This window comes from Oncorhynchus mykiss, chromosome 9, assembly GCF_013265735.2.
Source record: "Oncorhynchus mykiss isolate Arlee chromosome 9, USDA_OmykA_1.1, whole genome shotgun sequence".
Classification (NCBI taxonomy): Eukaryota; Metazoa; Chordata; class Actinopteri; order Salmoniformes; family Salmonidae; genus Oncorhynchus; species Oncorhynchus mykiss.
Window position 1 is genome coordinate 55,930,616 of NC_048573.1, and position 24,982 is coordinate 55,955,597.

General features: G+C 41.7%; 1 protein-coding gene across 6 annotated transcripts in view; it reads right to left on the minus strand.

The window, feature by feature from the left end:
* LOC110531211 (ankyrin repeat and SAM domain-containing protein 1A) overlaps positions 1–24,982 on the minus strand; it is a 107,057-nt gene that overhangs the window by 81,009 nt on the left and 1,066 nt on the right. The gene's annotated exons all lie outside the window — the stretch shown is intronic.

Here is a 24,982-nt window from a genome sequence, read left to right on the forward strand (position 1 = left end):
AGGTACTAAAACAATTACATAACCGCCATCAACAAAAAACAGTACTGTGCAGCCATCTTCATCGACCAAGGCTTTCGACACTGTCAATCACCGCATTCTTATCGGCAGACTCAACAGCCTTGGTTTCTCAAATTATTGCCTTGCCTGGTTCACCAACTACTTCTCAGATAGAGTTCAGTGTGTCAAATCAGAAGGCATGCTGTCCGGACTTCTGGCAGTCTCTATGGGGGTGCCACAGGGTTCAATTCTTGGGCCGACTCTTTTCTCTGTATATATCAATGATGTTGCTCTTGCTGCTGGTGATTCTCTGATCCACCTCTACGCAGACGACACCATTCTGTATACATCCGGCCCTTCTTTGGACACTGTGTTAACAAACCTCAAAACGAGCTTCAATGCCATACAACACTCCTTCCGTGGCCTCCAACTGCTCTTAAATGCAAGTAAAACTAAATGCATGCTCTTTAACCGATCGCTGCCCACACCCTCCCGCCCAACTAGCATCACTACTCTGGACGGTTCTGACTTAGAATATGTAGACAACTACAAATACCTAGGTGTCTGGTTAGACTGTAAACTCTCCTTCCAGACTCATATAAAGCATAACCCAATCCAAAATTAAATCTAGAATTGGCTTCCTATTTCGCAACAAAGCCTCCATCACTGACGCTGCAAAACATACCCTCGTAAAACTGACTATCCTACCAATCCTCGACTTCAGCGATGTAATTTACAAAATAGCCTCCAACACTCTACTCAGCAAATTGGATGCAGTCTATCACAGTGCCATCCGTTTTGTCACCAAAGCCCCTTATACCACCCACTACTGCTTTGGCCGCCTTTCCTTACAGTTCTCTGCCGCCAATGACTGGAACAAGTTGCAAAAAAAATAAATACATTTTAAAATATTGCTGAAGTTGGAGACATATCGCCCTCACTAACTTTAAGCTATCTGAGCAGCTCACCGATCGCTGCAGCTGTACACAGCCCATCTATAAAATAGCCCATCCAAATACCTACCTCATCCCCATATTGTTTTTAATTGACTTTTTTTTTTTTTTAAATAGCAAAAACACACCAGTACTTCTACATCATATCTGCACATCTATCACTCCAGTGTTAATTTGCTAAATTGTAATTACTTCGCTACTATGGCCTACCTCCTTACTCCATTTGCACACACTGTATATAGATTTTTCTATTGTTATTGACTGTACGTTTGTTTATCCCATGTGTAACTCTGTTGTTGATTTTTGTCGCACTGCTTTGCTTTATCTTGGCCAGGTCGCAGTTGTAAATGAGAACTTGTTCTCAACTGGCCTACCTGGTTAAATAAAGGTGAAATAAATATATATATATATATATAATATATATAAATCATGATACACACGGGAAACTGTTGAGCGTGAAAAACCCAGCAGAGTTGCAGTTCTTGACACACTCAAACCGGAGCGCCTGGCACCTATTGCCCTCCCTCGTTCAAAGGCACTTGAATCTTTTGTCTTGCCCAATCACCAGCTGAATGGCACAGACAATCTATGTCTCAATTGACTCAAGTATTAAAAATCCTTTAACCAGTCTCCTCCGCTTCATCTACACTGATTGAAGGGGATTTAACAAATGACATCAATAAGGGATAAAAGCTTTCACCTGGATTCACCTTGTCAGTCTATCTCATGGAAATGTTTTGTGCACTCACTGTGCATTAGTCCAGTCATTCCCATACAGTCAACCCCAATTACAGGCCTGTATGGACCTATAGGCCTGCCTGCTAAAGGCATCTCACAGTCAGCCATAGTTGATAAGGATGCCAGTGGCTCTGTCAGTGGTACAGGCTGAAGCTACACTAGCAGAGTGAGTGAGGAGGATATGATGGTGAAGGATATAATTTTGTTAGGGGAAGGAAATCACTCTAGAGGTTCAATGCAAATCCCTCCACACCGGCAATGCACCTCAGCTAAGTAGTGAAGAGTACTGCCTTGGACTGACTGGATGGGCACATTTCCAGTTTCATGCCCACTGAACACATCATACACAAAAACTGTCCGCTCGCTAGTTGCTGTCCCAGATTAGAAATAGATTTTATATAACAATTTACTTCAAATAATGCATAGCCAAATCAAAAAACTGCTCTGGTCGTGCTGACTGCAAGCATGCAAGGCTGTTTGTCTCTATTGCATACTATAGGCTATGACTGGAAGCAGTGTGAAATGTAGCCTAAAACGTGGCGACAAGAGGCCTTTCTCCTACCACCTCTAAAGCTTTGTTCACATTGGCAGTTTGAAATGACTCAAACACCATTTTTTTGCATTTCCGATTTGAAATCGGTTATTTTTCCCGCAGTCTGAACAACCAAAAGGAAATCGGATATTTCACGCAATACAAATCTGATTCCTGGCCATAGACTGTTATTTGACATATCTTCTTGCTTGCTAGCTACTCTGTTGACAGTTTAACAAGAACATGACGTAGAAGCTAGCTAGCTTGTTGTTAATTGTTTACAAATAAAAGGCTTTAAAAGTGTTCTTACACTATGATTTGTAACATTCAAAGCAACTGGGACACGTCCACGGCAGGCATTGTTGTCACCTTAGCTTGCTACATAACTTCTGAGTGATAGGGAACATGAGCACCACCAATCAGCCTACACCACTGTGCGCACACCCGCCGTCACTATGACAGCTAGAGTAGCTGGGTCAGCAAATGACTGCTGTCTGAACACACACAAATCTGATTTAGTCACTTGTAACGTGCTGTTGGAACAGTCAATATTCATTTCAAATGTATTGAAAAACAAAACTAAATTGAGCATTGAGGCCTGCAGTGTGAACAAGGCTTTTGTGTAAGGCTCACCACCTCCCCTGAGCATCTTAGTAGGGCAGAACTCAAGGGCATGAGGTAGTGGCACTTGACAATCCACTTCATCCTCTTATAGCTAGAGCGATTCAGAACCAACAACTGGACTGAGGGAATTCCACTTTGAAAGGAAAGAGCTAATCCTTAATTTCCCTGAGGGAATATCAACTTGACGAGGCTGAAGTCTGAAAGAGATTCTACAGGCTGTAATTCAGCGTTGCACAAAGCCTTGCCACTAAGAGGACAAATGATAATAATACCATTCCTCTCCCTCTTTCTTGCATTCTTTATGTATAAGGAGAGGACTGCTGAAGCTACTCACGGATGCACAAGACATCTTCACGGACCCCATTTATTGCCTTTTTCCTCTGTCACTCTCCTAAAAACTTGAAAGGAAATCCCTTTTTAGCCTTTGTTGCTGCCCTCTACTTGCCATTTGTCTATGTCTCTTCAGGATCCACTACAGTAGCATCTACAGTACTGTGAGCCAAACAACCCTCTGGTTTTCAAGGTAGTAGCTAATGTAAAAAAAAAACTCTATTTTACAACATGACAACGAAAAGAACAGCTGGTGAGGTGAATGGAGCAGTGGAAAGGGAAAGCAGGAGTCCCACTGGGACTAAAGGGATTCAGATGCTGTGCTGCTGGGAGGAAAGACCAGGTGAGGCTGAGATCTGTCAAATAAACAGATTTGTCCTCAGTCCAATTAAGCAGTGTGACCACACAGATAGGGATTAGGGGCGAGGCAGTGCCCTAGGGCGCCTGGCGCATGGCGGGGGCCAGGGCACTGCCAGGGCAATAGGGCTTAATTAAGCGGTGGGAGGACTGCCGGCCAAACATTGAGACCAGATGCACCATTTGCCAAACAGTAGCTCAGCATGCCTTTCAGTGAGTGTCCAACCTGTATTGTACAGCCTCCAGTCCCCATTAGAGAGACTGACACTTCTCTACCTGCCAATGTCCTAGCTCCTACAGTGGATTATACTCAATCACATTGACTTAATGAGCTCGGGGGTGTAGAATACAGAAGCAAGAGGTCTTCACGGATCTATCCGAATCCGAATACCCGAGAAATACAACATTTCGAACCTGGTCGTATCCCGGGTCAGATCCAAAATGTTGTAGTTAACCCTCTGATCCCAGGTCGAATCCAGCTCTGTGGCCACGGACCTCGGACCTGTGTGAAAATACTGTATGTGAAATGCCAACAGGATCCAAAATAATATTTGAAAACTTTAGTTCCTAAACAACATAAATGCAAATTTCACATATTTATGTTTTATTCTATTAAAATGATTGGTTTCAAACCAAATGTGTGAAAATATCATTGTGACAAAACGGCATATTCTCTTTATGAACACGAGCCCCTGCGCAGTGCACACTCTGTGAAACAGGTTATAGCTCGATGTGGGACAGGAAGAAGATGTTGTTGTTACCAGCCTCCAACCGCAAGGCACTTCAGAGGGTACTGCGTACGGCCCATTACATCACTGGGGCAAAGCTGCCTGCCATCCAGGACCTCTACACCAGGCGGTTTCAGAAGAAGGCCCTGACAATTGTCAAAGACTCCAGCCACCCCAGTCATAGACTGTTCTCTCTACTACTGCATGGCAAGCGGTATCGGAGTGCCAAGTCTAGGACAAAAAGGCTTCTCAACAGTTTTTACCCCCAAGCCATAAGACTCCTGAACAGGTAACCACATGGTTACTATTTGCATTGTGTGCCCCATCAACCCCTCTTTTACGCTGCTGCTACTCTCTGTTTATCTTATATGCATAGTCACTTGAACTATACATTCATGTACATACTTCCTCAATTGGCCAGACCAACCAGTGCTCCCGGCACATTGGCTCCCGGCACATTGGCTAACCGGGCTATCTGCATTGTGTCCCACCACCCGCCAACCCCTCTTTTTACACTACTGCTACTCTCTGTTCATCATATATGCATAGTCACTTTAACCATGCCTGACTAACCGGTGTCTGTATGTAGCCTTGCTACTCTTATTTTCAAATATCTTTTTACTGTTGTTTTTATTTCTTTACTTACCTACACACACATACTTTTTTCCCTCCGCAATATTGGTTAGAGCCTGTAAGTTAGCATTCCACTGTTGTATTCGGCGCACGTGACATATAAACTTTGATTTGGATACAGAAGGGAAAGGTTGGTGCTGCTCTTGGTCCATATTTTGAAGACCTGAGCTATTTAATGTATTTATTTCATTTATAAAATGTGCTAGTTTACATATTACTTATTTGTTGAGGATTGGCTTATTTTGTAGGCCCATATGCTATTTTGTTAACTAATGTTGAATGACTTTAGTCAAGTTTGATATGTCAGCATAAAGATTACTCACTCATACTCTGGTTTTGTGGATTTTACATTAGTATTATTATTTTCTACATTTAACTAGGCAAGTCAGTTTAGAACAAATTTGTACTTAAAATGACGGCCTACCCTAGCCAAAGCCGGACGACGCTGGGCCAATTGTGCGCCGCCCTATGGGACTCGAAATCACGGGCAGATGTGATACAGCCTGGCTTCATTCAAAATAATGAAGTTATAGTATAATGCAGCATTACCGACACATTCTTTACGGTCGTCTTTGATAAAGAACATTTTGGACCAAGTTAATCTCCTCGTGTGTGTTAGACTGATAGCCTAGGCTTATCAACAGAAAATATTGTAGCCTAATGTTGAAAGGCTGCCGATTTATTGATTGCGTAAGGCATGGATAGGTATAAGAAATATCAGGACAACATCTCCTGATGAATCTTTAACTATCCGAGCGATAATCCTAGGCTACATCTCTTGTATTCACACCAGACTGTGGTGCGCAGATGACTTCTCTATTAAACCCATCCAAACTAATCTCAGGCTGTATTGGCTAAGTATTTTCAGGAAAGGCTTTATACCTACTATTAATTAGAATTGAGTTCCAGAAATAGCCTAACAATATGTATATATGCAGTACCAGTCAAAAGTTGACACACCTACTCATTCAAGGGTTTGTCTTTATTTTGACTATTTTATACATTGTAAAATAATAGTGAAGACATCAAAACGATTAAATAACACATATGGAATCATGTAGTAACCAAAAAAGTGTTATTAAAAGTAACCACCCACTGATTTGATGACAGCTTTGCACACTCAAGTGTGCCTTGTTAAATGTTAATTTGTGGAATTTCTTTCCTTCTTAATGCATTTGAGCCACTCAGTTGTGTTGTGACAAGTTAGGGCTATCTTCTGTATACCACCCCTATTTGGTAAAAGACCAAGTCTATATTAGGGCAAGAACAGCTTAAAAAGCAAAGAGAAACGACAGTCCATCATTACTTTAAGACATGAAGGTCAGTCAACCTGGAAAAAGTCAAGAACTTTTAAAGTTTCTTCAAGTGCAGTTGCAAAAACCATCAAGCGCTATGATGTAACTGGCTCTCATGAGGACCGTCACAGGAAAGGAAGACCCAGAGTTACCTCAGCTGCAGAGGATAAATTCATTAGAGTTACCAGCCTCAGAAATCTGTAATTAACTGGACCTCAGATTGCAGCCCAAATAAATACTTCAGAGTTCAAGTAACAGACATATCTCAACACCAACTGTTCAGAGGATTTTTGGTTCCAACCGCTGTGTCTTTGTGATTTGCAGAGTAGGTGAAATTATGATCTCTGTATGTGTGGTTCCCACCGTGAAGCATGGAGGAGGTGTGATGGAGCTTTGCTGGTGACACTGTCTGTGCTTTATTTTGAATTCAAGGCACACTTAACCAGCATGGCTACTACAGCATTCTGCAGCGATACGCCATCCCATCTGGTTTGGGCTTAGTGGGACTATAATTTGTTTTTCAACAGGACAATGACCCAAAACACACCTGCAGGCTGTGTAAGGGCTATTTGACCGAGAAGGAGAGTCATGGAGTGCTGCATCAGATGGAGAGGGTAGTACGTTTTAAGTTCCTCGGCGTACACATCACGGACAAACTGAATTGGTCCACCCACACAGACAGCGTCGTGAAGAAGGCGCAGTAGCGCCTCTTCAACCTCAGGAGGCTGAAGAAATTTGGCTTGTCACCAAAAGCACTCACAAACCTCTACAGATGCACAATCGAGAGCATCCTGTTGGGCTGTATCACCTCCTTGTACGGCAACTGCTCCGCCCACAACCGTAAGGCTCTCCAGAGGGTAGTGAGGTCTGCACAACGCATCACCAGGGGCAAACTACCTTCCCTCTAGGACACCTACACCGCCTGATGTCACAGGAAGGCCATAAAGATCATCAAGGACAACAACCACCCGAGTCACTGTCTGTTCACCCCGCTATCATCCAGAAGGCGAGGTCAGTACAGGTGCATCAAAGCAGGGACCGAGAGACTGAAAAACAGCTTCTATCTCAAGGCCATCAGACTGTTAAACAGCCACCACTAACATTGAGTGGCTGCTGCCAACACACAGACTCAACTCCAGCCACTTTAATAATGGGAATTGATGTAAAATATATCACTAGCCACTTTAAACAATGCTACTTAATATAATGTTTACATACCCTACATTACTCATCTCATATGTATATACTGTACTCGATACCATCTACCGCATCTTGCCTATGTCGTTCTGTACCATCACTCATTCATATACATTTATGTACATATTCTTTATCCCTTTACACTTGTGTGTATAAGGTAGTAGTTTTGGAATTGTTAGGTTAGATTACTCGTTGGTTATTACTGCATTGTCGGAACTAGAAGCACAAGCATTTCGCTACACTCACATTAACATCTGCTAACCATGTGTATGTGACAAATACATTTGATTTGAACTCCAAGACTGTTGGAAAAGAATTCCAGGTGAGTACCTCATGAAGCTGGTTGAGAGAATGCCAAGAGCGTGGCAAGCTGTCATCAAAGCAAAGGGTGGCTCCTTTGAAGAATCAAAAATATATTTTGGTTATATTTAGAACTTTTTTGGTTACTACATGATTCAATGTGTTATTTCATAGTTTTGATGTCTTCACTATTATTCTTCAATGTAGAAAATAGTAAAAAATATATAATTGAAAAACCCTTGAATTAGTCATTGCAGGCCAAAGCGGATTCAGCGTCCTAAAAATCCCCACAAAAAAATATTTTGTGGATCCAATTCGGTTTGAATCTCAATTTTGGTATCCGAGAAGACCAGTAGCTTGAGGCAAGACTGACAAGTGTGCCTGTCAGGTCTGGGACTGGAATAATGATGCAACACTGAAAATGAAGGGAAAGGGAATATTTCGAACATTTCTAATGACATGGTCTTATATTCAAGTCTGATGTCTCAGCAAGTCATTTTGCTCAGACCATGAAAGATTTGTTTAATATTGTGGTTTCCGTCTCTGCCCATTTAAAGTTGCATTTTTTCAGGAAAGAACAAACACATTGCTTTACCATAATATTGCATACAGCAGAAAAAAACATTGTAAGTAAAAGTAGTCCTATCACTTACAAGGAGATTTTTAGAGAATAAGAAAATGTATTTTGACAAGGGGAACATCCTTGCCATTAGATCAATACAATTTCCGCAGTATAGGCTCATTAGCCATCATATACTGAACAAAAATATAAACGCTACATGTAAAGTGTTGGTCCCATGTTTCATGAGCTGAAATAAAAGATCCCAAGAATGTCCATACGCATAAAAACATCCTTGTTGGTGAACATTTCTCTTTTGCCAAAATAATCCATAAACCTGACAGGTGTGGCATATCAAGAAATTGATTAAACAGCATGATCATTACACAAGTGCACCTTGTCCTGGGGACAATTAAAGGCCACTCTAAAATGTGTAGTTTTGTCACACAATACAATGCCCCAGGTTGAGGGAGCATGCAATTGGCATGCTGACTGCAGGAACTTCCACCAGAGATGTTGCCAGAGAATTGAATGTTCATTTCTGTACCATAAGCCGCCTCCAACGTCGTTTTAGAGAATTTGTCAGTACGTCCAACTGGCCTCACAACCGCAGACCACGTGTAACCACACCAGCCCAGGACCTCAACATCCGGCTTCTTCACCTGCGGGATCATCTGAGACCAGCCTCCTGGACAGCTGATGAAACTGAGGAGTATTTCTGTCTGTAATAAAGCCATTTTGTGGGGGAAACCTCATTCTGATTGGCTGGGCCTGGCTCCCCATGGCCACGCCCCTGTTCATTCATGTGAAATCCATAGATTAGGGCCTAATGCATTTATTTCAATTGACTGATTTCCTTATATGAACTGTAACGCAAGTAAAATCATTGAAATTATTGCATGTTGTGTTTACATTTTTGTTCAGTATAGTTAGTGGACAGTTTTAGCTAGTTAATAACTCAGAATACTTTGCAACAGTTCAGCCTGTGTGTCTGGGCATCACGATTGAGTCTTTATTGCACGTGAACAGCTCTCAGTGAGCGTCTGTTTCACACATCATCTGTGATGCAGCAGAAGGCAAGGATAAACCGCTTACACCACACGCCGCTCTGATAGCAGAGCATGTTAATGGGCCAAAGGAAAACCAGAAAAAACCACATCCTTTTACAAAGAAATGCTGGTACCAAAAAGGAAGGAAAAAACAAACTTTGAAAGAGGTGAGGTGTAAAATCATGAATGAAATGTCACTCTTTCTTTCAGCATGTCCCTCAGACAGGCTGGCATTTCCCACACTGATTTCCCACCAGATGCCACAGCAGTAACTACACATCCCTGACAATCTTACAATCCAAGCTACAGTGCCTTCAGAAAGTATTCATATCCCTTGACTTGTTCCGAATGCGTGTTACAGGCTGAATTCAAAGTGTATTAAAATATTATTTGTTCCCCTTACCCATCTACAAAAAATACCCCATAATGACAGTGAAAACATGTTTTTAGACATTTTTGAAAATGAAATACCTCATTTACACAAGTCTTTACACCCCTGTGTATGAATCATGTTAGAATCACTTTTGGCAGCAATTACAGGTGTAAGTCTTTCTGGGTAATACTCTAAGAGCTTTGCACACCTGGATGGTAAAATATTTGCCCATTATTCTTTATAAAAATTCTCTAAGCTATGTCAAGTTTGTTATTGATCATAGCTAGACAGTCATTTTCAAGTCTTACTAAAGATTTTCAAGCGGATTTAAGAAAAAAACGAACTAGGCCACTCAGGAACATTCAATGTCGTCTTGGTAAGTAACTCCAGTGTATTTGTGTATTAGGCCTTGTGCTTTAGGTTATTGACCTCGTGAAAGGTGCATGTGTCTCCAAGTGTCTGGTGGAAAGCAGGTTTTCCTCTAGGAATTTGCTTGTGCTTCGCTCGGTTCAGTTTATTTTTATCCTAAATAACTACCTAGTCCATGCCGATGAAAAGCATACCCATAGCACGATGCAGCCACTACCATGCTTGAAAATATGAGGAGTGGTACTCAGTGATGTGTTGGGTTGTGTTGGATTTGCCCCAAACATAGCATTTTGTATTCAGGACATAAAGTTAATTTCTTTGCCACATTTTTTGCAGTATTACTTTAGTGCCTTGTTGCAAACAGGATGCATGTTTTAGAATACTTTTATTATGTACAGGATTCCTTCTTTTCACATTGTCTATTAGGTTAGTATTGTGGAGTAACTACAGAACCAGTCAAAAGTTGACACCTACTCAGTTGACATCAAGGCAAAGGTTGACAGTGTTTTTCTTTGTTATCCATGCAACACATTATGTGATTGGTTAAGCATACTTTTACTCCTGAACTTATTTAGGCTTGCTATAACAAAGGGGTTGAATACTTATTGACTCAAGACAATTGAGCTTTTAATTTTGTATTAACTTGTAAACATTTCTAAAAACATGAATCCTCTTTGACATTATGGGGTACTGTGTGTAGGCCAGTGACTCAAAATCTCAATTTAATAAATTTTTTATTCCGGCTGTAAAAACAACATTTTGAAAAAGTCAAGGAGTGTGAATACTTTCTGAAGGCACTGTATAACCTCTATCAACATTTTGTTTGAAATAGTGAGCTGCTGTTTAGTTTCAGCTACAATCCAACTGGACGGACAAGGCAGCAGCAATTCCCAGTGATGCCGATGACCCACTTCTCCCATCTGGAAATAGCTCAAGAACTTGTATATTTTCTAGTTCGGCAAGGTCTAAGTTATTTTGCCAACTAATGCTTTGGCTGAGTATAGAGAAAATGTAATATCTTTATAAAGAGCTGCAATGTGAGAGCAACACCTCCGGTCCTGAATGATGAATCAGCGATGGAACGGAAACCCTATGTATCAGCCGACAGTAATCTCACAGGACCCAAGCCTTCATCTCGTATCTCTGCGTTTCCTCCCGACGCTGCTGGATGTTGGCCACAGACACCATATCAGACGTATGTTGTACGTAAAGAGAGGTGGGGGTGGGGCAATTACTTTATCTCAACAGATCAGGCTAGGGAAAGGAAGTGTCTAATAAAAAATAAATGTCAACCATTAGTCATCATACCAACATCCAGAATACACTGAAGAAACCTCAACATGATGGTGGGAAGTGCAAATAGACTCTGGAGAATACAGATTAGGCTGGTTTGTTCAAGACAACCATTTTAGCGCTGACATGTATTAATTTAAAAAAAAATACTTCCTCAGACTAAATAAATAAGACTGGGCTAGCAAAGGCAGGAAAGTGAAAGCAAAGCAGAAGTTAAAACGAGCTGGGGATAATTGGTGGCTTATTATTGAGGAAATACATTTTTCTCTTCTGACTCCAAGTAAAACATGTTTGAAGTCTGAGAGTAGGGGATGGTGCTTTCAGAAGTCTTGCCGCAGTCCCAGCAGGTGGGCAGGAGAGTGCTGAGAGCAGCAGGGAGGGAGACGGAGAGACACCAGCCAGGGAAGTCCAGGGAGACCATACCCACTGGGCACAGACACTGGTTGTTTCAAATAAATGACGTTCAACCAACGTTGAATTGATAATTAATTCAACGTTGGTTGAACGTCATTTATTTGAAACAACCAGTGTGTGCCCAATATCTGGGGCAGGAGCTTTTTCGTTATTTTTTTATTTAACTTGGCAAGTCAGTTAAGAACAAATTTTTATTTACAATGATGGCCTACCGGGGAACAGTGGGTTAACTGCCTTGTTCAGGTGCAAAATGACAGATTTGTATCTAGTCAGCTCTGGGATTCGATCCAGCACCCTTTCGGTTACTGTTCCAATACTCTAACCACTAGGCTACCTGTCGCCTGGGCTGGGACACATGCCTGGATGAAACTGTTACTGTACGTCTCTGGACCTAGTTACAAACACACATTTTCAAATAATTATGCACACGTCACTGTATTTCATATTAGGGACACGCACATTTGTCCTCCAGTGCTGTTGAGGCTGTAAGGGGTGAAATAAGAGTCATACAAACAAACACATTGGAAAGGGTTGATTAGAGGTGTCTGTTTTAGAGGTCGACCGATTAATCGGAATGGCCGATTAATTAGGGCCGATTTCAAGTTTTCATAACAATCGGAAATCGGTATTTTTGGACGCCGATTTTGCCGATTTAAAAAAATATATAATTATACCATTATTTAACTAGGCAAGTCAGTTAAGAACACATTCTTATTTTCAATGACGGCCTAGGAACAGTGGGTTAACTGCCTTGTTCAGTGGCAGAACAACAGATTTTCACCTTGTCAGTTCGGGTGATCCAATCTTGCAACCTTACAGTTAACTAGTCCAACGCAATAACGACCTGCCTCTCTCTCGTTGCACTCCACAAGGAGACTGCCTGTTACGCAAATGCAGTAAGCCAAGGTAAGTTGCTAGCTAGCATCACTAGTTAACTACACATGGTTTATGATATTACTAGATATTATCTAGCGTGTCCTGCGTTGCATATAATCTGACTGAGCATACAAGTATCTAAGTATCTGAATGAGCGGTGGTAGGCAAAAGCAGGAGCGTAAACATTAATTCAAACAGCACTTTCGTGCGTTTTGCCAGCAGCTCTTCGTTGTGCGTCAAGCATTGCGCTGTTTATGACTTCAAGCCTATCAACTCCCGAGATGAGGCTGGTGTAACCGAAGTGAAATGGCTAGCTAGTTAGCGCGCGCTAATAGCATTTCAAACGTCACTCGCTCTGAGCCTTCTAGTAGTTGTTCCCCTTGCTCTGCATGAGTAATGCTGCTTCGATGGTGGCTGTTGTTGTTGTGTTCCTGGTTTGAGCCCAGGGAGGAGCGAGAAGAGGGACGGAAGCTATACTGTTACACTGGCAATACTAATGTGCCTATAAGAACATCCAATAGTCAAAGGTTAATGAAATACAAATGGTATAGAGGGAAATAGTCCTAGAATTCCTACAACCTAAAACTTCTTACCTGGGAATATTGAAGACTCATGTTAAAAGGAACAACCAGCTTTCATATATGTTCTGAGCAAGGAACTGAAATGTTGGCTTTCTTACATAGCACATATTGCACTTTTACTTTCTTCTCCAACACTTTGTTTTTGCATTATTTAAAACAAATTGAACATGTTTCATTATTTACTTGAGGCTAAATTGATTTTATTGATGTATTTAATTAAGTTAAAATAAGTGTTCATTCAGTATTGTTGTAATTGTCATTATTACAAATAAAAATAAACTTTAAAAAAAAAATCAGCCGATTAATCGGTATCGGCTTTTTTGGTCCTCCAATAAATCGGTATCGGTATTTGAAGAATCATAATCGGTCGACCTCTAGTCTGTTTCTCTTGTGAAACACCAGGCCAATCATGGAGAGGCGGAGGCCTTTTCTGTTTGTTTTAACACAGTAAATGCAGTGGGAGCCTATAAATAACACTGGTTTCTGTCGAGATCCATGTTCTTATTTGGAACTAATGCGCTGTAGTTTTCCTGTCAAGATTAGTTTCTATTTCTGCCTTCTCATTTTGGGCTGAGAAAATAACAATGGAATTTAAACATTTTGTGGAAAGGCATTTTTTCTGGAAACTACCCCAAAATCCCCCACCCAAATTGCAAAATCAAATTTGATAACCCAATTATGGACAAGTTATATTCTGTTTAGGCTCCCAGTCCACAATGATGATCATTTAAGGCAATGACTTAAATTAGCCTTTTTCTTACATACAGTCTATTGCTTTTTGAAAGATGAACAGCAATCGCAATCACAGTTCTGCAGTGAAACAACCTATTTAGAGATGTGTAGCGGCAGCAATTGTCATGGTCACAGCAAAGAGAATGCGCCACTGTACATGACAGGGCCAAGAGAGGCCTCTTCACAGAAGTATCTGTCTTCCCCCCACCCCTACCCTCCACACAACTGTGGAATTCATCATGCATAAAGGAGGGCTGTCAGCAGCATCTATTAGCCTAGTGCTTTCTCTGACAAGACAAACATGTTGGTCGTAAACCGTACATGGCCTGGCATTCACACTGTCAGTGTCACCCCTAACTCAAATACTCCAAGAATGCCAACACAGGTGTTAGATTTCCCAGCTACCACTTCGCTCTCCTGGGTGGAACGACAACATCGAAAGACCGTACAGAGGACATCCTTCCATTCCCTGAGCGTGACACTTGCTGCATGCTATTTGCCAAACTCATAACTTGGCTCTTAGCTACTGGAGACAGACAGGCAGCAGCTATTCCACAAATACCTAGGTGCCAGGCACTCTATTAAACTACCATTTCATGAGCATTCTCTTCCTGCTTCACCACATGCCTGGGTGGGTAGTGTCATGTTGTTAACATTAAACCACAGACACACAGATGCTGGGCATTCAGAGTGACAGAGAGCTCTATGGTATGTGGAGACACCATGCTCACCTGAGTGGCTGACATGACTGAGTGATTACTCATCATGACATCCTTCTCTCTGATTCACTGCCTCTCTCCCAAATACAGATATGAACACTCAATTGCACAAAGTGGACAAGCCATTCATGCTGAATGAAAGATAATAGGCAAGCATATCAGTTTACATACGTGTATCATTGATCACACCGCAACCACATTTGTTGTTATTGAACAACAAATGTAGCCTAAGCTAACATGTGCTAACAAGGCATTGGCTATTTTGTCTCAAGGTGTTAGCTAGCAAGTTAGAGTAGCTTCCCAAACACTGCTAAAAGGGCAAATTCCTGACGAGAGATAACAGCTCAAGGGTAGTCCAAACTACGCAGAGACCATCCAGAAACCCTGCAAGAACATTTGAGAGGTTATGGCTTTCACAATTACAGCGTAAGGCTTATTGTGATCACCACTCTGATTTGAGCAGAAGAGACCTCCACAGCTGAGTAACCTGACCCTGGCTCGCACACACACACACACACACCTCTCTCTCCTCCCAGTCCCTTCCTCTGTGGTTACGGGTTAGGGTTCATCTGATGTCTGCACTCTGCAATTTCTGTTTAGCCTACTTTTTTTCTTTCAAATGCAGTTTTTATGCAGATTTAAGCTAATTCTGAGTCACTCAGGGCAAGGACTTAACTCAAACTTCCTAAAACGTTACTAATGGTGACTAAAAGAGGCTAAATGCCTTGCTTACTTATTTTAGTTGGCCTACTTGAACAACTTAATCCAACCCTCATCTGTGAATGTGAGAATTGAGCACGGTCATCGGTGTAGAGAGTGTGCTGCAGCAGGGAGTCATGACAAGTAGAGTGAGAACAAACAAATTAACTAGCACTAGCTAGCTACATGCTTCTACGTCATAATTCTAGTTTGCCTCGTTCGTTGTATCCTGACCACCCCCAGTCTAACCAATCATTAGCCTACAGGAGCCAACACAGAATGGGACAGAAACAAATCACCAGTTTCAGAGGGAGCGAGAGCGGATCAAACACAATTGAGACCTTTCAAACAGACTCTGGGACAGTTCTGGGACGATAGATACAAAATTCATACTATTGAACATCAAAAAATAAGCAATGCAATAATAATGCAATAGATCAGAACGTTAAGCTTAATGTTGATAAAGTATTATTATTTCTTCACATTATAAGCGCAGCAATGCGCACATGGCAGTCGGCTACACGCGAACGTTACAAAATGCAATTAGCGGGAACACACCATTCTAAAAAGCGCACGGCCCATGTGAGCAGTTTCATGTGACAGATGTAAATATCCATTCGAAATGTTGAAAGAGGGAAGCTCTAAAGATGCAACAACTAGCATTGGTAGCTAATATGACTAGGATTATGTCTTTGCCTGCTGAATAATGAAAGAAAGTTGATTTGAAAACCAATAGAACAATAGAAAATGCTGGCTTCAATTACTTAAGTGTTTATAAAATAATTCCCTTAACATAGGCAAGCAGCTTGGTGAGAAGGCAACAACTGTTGGCGCAATTATTAGAAAATGGAAGATGAAGATGAAAATCTTCAAGATGAAGGTCAATCACCCTCGGTCTGGGGCTCCATGCAAGATCTCACCTCGTGGGGCATCAATGATCATGAGGAAGGTGAGGGATCAGCCCAGAACTACACGGCAGGACCTGGTCGATGACCTGAAGAGATCTGGGACCACAGTCTCAAAGAAAACCATTAGTAACACACTACGCCGTCATGGAATTAAATCCTGCAGCGCACGCAAGGTCGCCCTGCTCAAGCCAGCGCATGTCCAGGCCCGTCTGAAGTTTGCCAATGACCATCTGGATGATCCAGAGGAGGAATGGGAGAAGGTCATGTGGTCTGATGAGACAAAAATAGAGCTTTTTGGTCTAAACTCCACTCGCCGTGTTTGGAGGAAGAAGAAGGATGAGTACAACCTCAAGAATACCATCCCAACCGTGAAGCATGGAGGTGGAAACATCATTTTTTTGGGGATGCTTTTCTGCAAAGGGGGCAGGACGACTGCACCGTATTGAGGGGAGGATGGGTGGGGCCATGTATCGCGAGATCTTGGCCAACAACCTCCTTCCCTCAGTAAGAGCATTGAAGATGGGTCGTGGCTGGGTCTTCCAGCATGACAATGACCCGAAACACACAGCCAGGGCAACTAACGCGAACGTAAAATGCAAATTAATTACTTAAAAATCATACAACGTGATTTTCTGAATTTTTGTTTTAGATTCCGTCTCTCACAGTTGAAGTGTACCTATGATCAAATTTGAAGACCTCTAATGCTTTGTAAGTAGGAAAACCTGCAAAATCGGCAGTGGATCAAATACTTGTTCTCCCCACTGTATATAATAGAAATATCTTTGCATCGTTTACTATTTTGATTTTGTTAAATCAATGTAACTGTTGGGAGTTCAGGTGTTTGACGGGTGACAAGATGCATTGTCATCAAAGTATGGATATATTCTGCAATGAGTTAATATGGCTTTGAATCTGCCACACAACAAATCAACAAGTTAGTTTTGAATTGCTTAACAAAGTAGAGCAGTCTGACAATAGGAATTTTAAGAGATTTCACCTCGTTCATAAAGTTGGCAGAAATTATAAGGGATTAAATATAGACCTCCACCAGCTAAAGGAAGATCTGGTAAAATAAGGGTCGGTTGCTAAAATAAGGGTCAGTAAACTTTCCAAGAAATTTCCTGAATTATTTGGGAAATTTTACATGGGAAAGTTAAGTCCGGGAATTTGGGGAATTTTACTTAAATTAGCTTCTAACAGTGAACCACTTTAGTGGGATACACAAGGCAATTCTAGGTCTAGTGGCATATTTTGGTTAAACTATTCCCAATTCAATGGAAATGCAAACCTCTGCATGCACAGTGCATTCTTCCATCACACGTATAGCTAATTCTATTGGGCCCACACAACTACACTGGCTGAGCCAGGGACTAAATGCTTTCTGATAGGTTGATTACAATACTGGGTGGGGTGAATATATTTTATATGACATACATGATTTTTTGTAAACTAGTAAATATAGTAGCCTACAGCAGTGTGTTTAAATCATTTCTAACTTTTTAACAATTTCTGCTAGTTAGTTTTTGCTACCATGTGCGTTTTAGCTTGCTTGAGCCTGCTAAATGAGTGTTAATTCACCTGTTTCATACATGTTTCATTTTAAAACATTTATCTTACAAAGGAATTGTTTAATCTAACTGCTTAAATATTTATCTGTATATGTTTTTTTTTTACTCATTTTGTTCTAATCTTTACAGGAAAATGCCACGAGCACTATCTGATGTGGAGACATTTCACTGCAGCTAATGCTGAAGGAAAAGCTATGTACATTTGCAAATACTGTGCCAAATCATATGTGAAGAATGCAACAAAGATGCAAAATCATCTGGCCAAGTACATAAAGTTCCCTCAGCGCTCACAACAAGCAACCTCTGACAAAAGTCCCTCTACTTCTATTTGAGGTGTAAATGGTGAATCAGACACCTTATCAATAGCAACAGCTCATTGTCCTCCTGGAATCAGAAGTTTTTTTGGAACGTAGTTAGAGAAATTACTCTTGCTCGAGCTGTGTACAGTATGCAACTGGTTCACCTCTGATGGTCACAGGCAATGTGTATTGGAAGAGATTTCTGAATGTTCTTCGCCCAGCATACACCCCTCCAACCAGATATGCTTTATCTACTAATTTGCTGGATGCAGAGTTCAACAGAGTTCAAGTGAAGGTCAAGCAAATCATAGAGAAAGCAGACTATTGCAATCATCTCTGATGGGTGGTTGAATATTTGTGGGCAAGGAATAATTAACTACATCATCTCCACCCTTCAACCAGTATTTTACAAGAGCACAGACACAAGGGACAACAGACACACCAGTCTCTACATTGCAGATGAGCTGAAGGCAGTCATCAATGACCTTGGTATTTAAACTGGTGACAAGAGAGCCAAGGAAATGGTTAGGTATGTGAAGGGTCATCAAGTTATAGCAGCAATCTACCTCACCAAGAAAAGTGAGAAGAATAAGAGCACCACATTGAAGATGCCCAGCAACATCCATTGGGATGGTGTTGTCATCATGTTTGACAGTCTCCTGGAGGGGAAGGAGTCTCTCCAAGAAATGGCCATATTACTGTCTGCCGATACGGAAAGCCCCATCAAGAGGATCCTCCTGGATGATGTATTTTGGGGGAAGAGTGATAAGCAGCCTGAAACTCCTGAAACCTATAGCAGTAGCCAATGCATGGATTGAGGGAGACAATGCCATTCTGTCTGATGTTCAGACTGCTTGCAGATGTTAGAGAAGAAACATGTACTCCCCTGCCCACTTCACTGTTGCTCCAAGGAGAAACTGCAGTTCTGAAATACATCAAAATATGTGACGACGTCTGCCTGAAGCCCATACACCAAGTATGCTGGCAAGAGCATCCTGTCTGGTGCAGAGATCCACAAGGCCTATGGTGTCATCACTACCTTGCCCTCATCCAGGCCACGGTGGCGAGACAAGGTTCTTGGCAGTCTGGTGAAGTACACTTCCAAACAAGGGCTTTGTGATGGAAATTAGACATGTTGGCACAACTGCCATATTGCATCAGCCACCTGGTGGAAATGACTTTGTAGGTCTGAGGCTCTTTCCCCTGTTGCCTCCATCCTCCAAATCCCAACAACATTCGTCGCTTCAGATCGCAACTGGTCCCTGTTTGGGAACACACACCAAAGCATGCAACAGGCTGACCAATACAAGGGTTGAAAAATTGGTGGCCATCCAGGCAAATTAGGCTTTTTGAGCCTGACAACAAGCCATCCTCAACAAGGTTGGAAAGTAACAGTCAATATGAAGCCTCAGAGTCTGATGTTCAAGAGGTGGACATTGAGGTCCTGGGAGAAGACATGGAAGCCTGAGAGGAAGACAACCAAAGCTTTAGTTTCTAGACTTTACAGATGTATGTTGAAAACTTATTTGGGAGATGCGATGGATCATTGGGGATCATTCAACATTCCATTTATTTTGTTGTTCAAAGAAATCCTTCCACGTGAACTCGTGTAATAATGGAGCTGTGAGTCGGGAAGCAGGTGAACATTTAATAAAACAACAAAACCAGGAAGGAGACAATTCCATGTGGCTACACACCAGTACACAAAAATAATACCAACTGGTGAGTGAACATAAGAGAGTGACATAAAGGGGAGGAAATGATGATGGTAATGAAGTCCAGGTGTGAATCATAAATGATTAACAGGTGGGCGTAATGAGGAGTGCCAGGTGTGCGTAATGATGAATGCCAGGACCAGTGGTTAGTATTCTGGCTACATCGTACGCCGGAGGGGAGGAGCAGATGCAGAGTTCCTATGTCCAGTTTCTGTGTTCTTTTGCCCATCTTAATCCTTTATTTGTATTGGCTAGTCTGAGATTCCAAGCAATTCTGCTTAGAAGGCCAGCATCCCGGAGTCGCCTCTTCACTGTTGACGTTGAGACTGGTATTTTGCGGGTACTTCTTAATGAAGCTGCCAGTTGAGGACTTGTGAGGCGTCTGTTTCTCAAACTAGATACTACATGTACTTGTCCTCTTGCTCAGTTGTGCATCAGGGCCTCTCACTCCTCTTTCTATTCTGGTTCGAAAGGGTTTGAGCTGTTCTGTGAAGGGAGTAGTACACAGCGTTGTATGAGATCTTCAGTTTCTTGGCAATTCCTCGCATGGAATAGCCTTCATTTCTCAGAACAAGTATAGACTGATGAGTTTGCTTTGTTTCTGGCCATTTTCAGCCTGTAATCGAACCCACAAATGCTGATGTTCCAGATACTCAACAAGTCTAAAAGCCAGTTTTATTGCTTCTTTAAATCAGAACAGTTTTCAGCTGTGCAAACATAATTGCAAAATAGTTTTCTAATGATCAATTAACCTTTTAAAATTATCAACTTGGATAAGCTAACAACATGCCATTGGAACACAGAAGTGATGGTTGCTGATAATGGGCCTCTGTACGCCTAGATATTAGATATTATATTTAAAAAAATGTTTCCATTTACAATAGTCATTTACAACATTAACAATGTCTGCACTGTATTTCTGATCAATTTCATGTTATTTTAATGGACAATTTTTTAAAAACTTTTTCTGACCGATGCGTGATACATTTGGATAGGTTTGGGGTCCCTCAGACCTTGCATTTGCATTTGAACCGGGGACTGATGCGTATCGGTGAATCGTTACATCTCTACCTATAGTACTATTAAAAAATATATATAAAAAAATTCAAAATTAAATTTAAAAAAGAGCCCATTTGGAGAAAAGAGAATGCATTTAAAAATGTATTTTCTACAGCTGACAGCTCTTTCTTCACTTGGACATTGAGCCTAGAAAATGCCCAGACTGGTCCTTGAGGACTCATAAAAATATTTAAAAAATGGCTGTTCTAGATGTTGTGTCAATGGGATAAAGGAGCTTGCTGTTAATTTAAGAGACAATACACAGCCCTTCATCTGACAAAGCTTGGTGAGTGTCAGTTCAGTTAGTGCTCCTCCATGCATTCCTCTGTTAATTTCCCGTAAGTGGGAAGGCCAGGCTCTCTCTTGCTCTCCCTGGCCTGCTATGGACTCAACTTACCCCAGCCCTGGCCCAGCCACAGCAGCTGGGGCTGTTTGGACAACCTGGTACAGGAAGTTCCGGAGAGGAGTTCTTCCTGTGGACCTGCAGGATCGAGACGGGTCATGGAGCCCAAGTGAGATCCTGGCATTATGTTTCAGTAAATGTACAGTACACTATTTGTAAAGGCATAGCTTGCAGTTAATGTATGACATTCAGATTCAGTCATTTGTTTCACCACTTCTGCATCTTTAGTTAGTCTTAAACCTCTGGATTAAAGCACCTCCATTGGCCTAGGGCCAATCACGTGTTTATTGTAGAGGACGAGCACAGTGGTAGTCAAAAAACAGTGGTGGTCAACTATATTGAAATGGATTTCAATTCAGGAAGTGCATTGATATTCAACTTGTGAACTGAATAGCACATGGTTATTCTGGAATTGACAGTGAAATGTCATTGAATCCAACCCTGGTGATCAGGAAGCCTTATCATGCACCACTCTGCTGCTGTTCAGTCTGAAAGGTTGTTATTGATGCCGAGCAGGGAGCAGGTAATGTTGACACTTTGGGCTGCCTGTCTCCTACCATGATAGCTGCGGGGAATGCCATCCAGTGCCAGTCCCATTCCATTCCATTAAATTATCTTTCTGTTTCAGAGTAATACAAAGCACATGTGGGGCTTCTGAACATGATGGGCTTGTGTCTGTCCAATTGAGTTTTCCATTCAGGCATTCAGGAAAAGTAGACAATCTGCAGAGTGAAGCTGTGCTCCTGCCTGGTTACAAAAGCAACAAGTCTCAACACGTGTTCCATTCCAAAGAAAGAACTGCAAAACATTCAGCACAAACACAACACACCTTCGCCAATGATGATAGTAAATGTGGGAATAAAAAAAACTGTTGCATGCGTTATGCAAAGAAGAGCAACTACCTATGCTGTGCCTGTGCTATAAACAGATGTCAGTGTTCCAGTAGCTGGTGGGAAGAAGTGCAACATGAAAGTAGAATATGCAGAGACTTGAGCCTAGGCCTATAGGTTAGTGCTTTTCCATCATGAAAATAAGTTGAGCAAGCTGCACACTACACAGACCAACCAACCATCTTTAGGGTAAATCCATTTGAATTTAATCACTTTATGACAGAATCCATTTTGATTTAAACAAAACTTTCCATACATGTTTGCCCATGGAAGAAGTGGTCAGAAAGTGTATTTTTTAGTGTTCAAAGGTGTTCAAAGTTGACCAATTTTGCATACCTCCCCATACCATGAGACATCCATGTCTTAATCACTGGAAATTATAAACGGTTGAGTTTGATAACATTTAAAACCTTATGAACAGTGTTGTCAAACGAATGGTAATTCACATTCATGCCCCTAAACGTATTGACATTTTCAATACATGTGCTAAATTAAATGTCACATACAACAGCAAACACTACCCCTGAGCCTCTCTGTGGTAAACATGTCAATAAATCTGTATAGCTCACATATACTTAGAGGCAATGCTAATGGTATATTTTAAAGGCTGAAGGGCCCACAGCCTTTCAGAGAATTGAGTGATATTAGGCTGCAGTAGTGAAGCTTAACAGTCAATGGTTAGACCATCGTTTTTATTTATATCCAACAAGTGCTAGCCAATCATTTCCAAGAGGAAGGTTGGCAGCCATTGATTAAGCGAGCCAGACCAGATGATACAATGGGCTCTTCAGTCCATGCCCGCCCACAGATCAGTAACAGAGAGGCAGGGATGGAGGCAGCCTTGACTGAATCATGACATCCCTGAATTTCCGATTAAGAAGGTTTAATGTAATTAGCTAGAGTACAGTCAGTGTAGTGTACAGCCTGGCATGAGTAGCACAGCGATGCATAACCTTGGGGATTTTAGCAAACACTTGTCTCAGCCACGAGACGTAGGCACCCTGATGAGGCTTATACAGTGGGGAGAGTATTTGATAACCTGCAAAATCGGCAGTGTTTCCTACTTACAAAGCATGTAGAGGTCTGTCATTTTGATCATAGGTACACTGTGAGAGACGGAATCTAAAACAAAAATCACGTTGTATAATTTTTAAGTAATTAAATTGAATTTTATTGCATGACATATGTATTTGATCACCTACCAACCAGTAAGAATTCCAGCTCTCACAGACCTGTTAGTTTTTCTTTAAGAAGCCCTCCTGTTCTCCACTCATTACCTGTATTAACTGCACCTGTTTGAACTCACTACCTGTATAAAAGACACCTGTCCACACACTCAATCAAACAGACTCCAACCTGGAAACATCATTCTTTGGGGATGCTTTTCTGCAAATGGGACAGGACGACTGCACCGTATTGAGGGGAGGATGGATGGGACCATGTATCGCAACATCTTGGCCAACAACCTCCTTCCCTCAGTAAGAGCATTGAAGATGGGTCGTGGCTGAGTCTTCCAGCATGACAACGACACAAAACACACAGCCAGGGCAACTAAGGAGTGGCTCCATAAGAAGCATCTCAAGGTCCTGGAGTGGCCTAGCCAGTCTCCAGACCTGAACCCAATAGAAATTCTTTGGAGGGAGCTGAAGGTCTGTATTGCCCAGCGACAGCCCCGAAAGCTGAAGGATCTGGAGAAGGTCTGTATGGAGGAGTGGGCCAAAATCCCTGCTGCAGTGTGTGCAAACCTGGTCAAGAACTACAGGAAACGTATGATGTCTGTAATTGCAAACAAAGGTTTCTGTACCAAATATTAAGTTCTGCTTTTCTGATGTATCAAATACTTATGTCATGCAATAAAATGCTAATTAATTACTTAAATCATACAATGTGATTTTTCTGGAATTTTGTTTTAGATTCCGTCTCTCACAGATGAAGTGTACCTATGATAAAAATTACAGACCTCTACATGCTTTGTAAGTAGGAAAATCGGCAGTGTATCAAACACTTGTTCTCCCCACTGGAGGTTGATTGACAGGGCTGCTGCGCACCTGTATGTTGTCAGCATTCTGATTGTCATCGGTTTAATTGGTCCTAGAATGAAAAATAACAAATTAAAGCCCTATCTGTGGTTAACACGGTTTCTTAGCCAAAGACATGAGATGGAAGGAATATCATGGCATAAAACCTTTTGAGAATTTAAGAGGAAGTTCCATGTTATGACCATGTTACCTCCAATCTTCCATGTTAAACATTACTGTGTAGGGGTGGGCAGTTGGTCCTTGTGCATTTTCTGTAAGAGGTTAAGGTCAGGAGGTGCTTTACCAACCCAACAGCCCTTTGCTAGCTTGCCAAGTAGCAAAGGACCATTAACATGGCAGGTTTAAAGCCCCTCGGAGTATGTTACTGAGTAGACAATAGGGCACCACAGGTCCCAGGGCAATGAATGACTCCAAGCCCAGTGGAATTGGCACTGACAGTCTCATAGGGCTTGAGGTAGCCTAGGTCTAGGTCATTGTGTTTTCAATGTTTCCCTTTCTCTTCAACCTTTCCCTGAAAGGGCTGTAGAGGTGCCACCAACATTATTACTTCTGACATTGTCACCACTCAGTGGGCATTCAAGTGCACTCACTTCATCTATGCCTATGTAATCCTATTAGCACAAAGAACCCTGAGCAAGATGGACTGTGGTTAAAATAAACCAATATTTTTCCCTGCATGATCAAGTAAAAAACAGCATGCAACTGCCCAGGCCGCCGACACACTGCATTCCACCCACTTGCTAGTAGAGACTA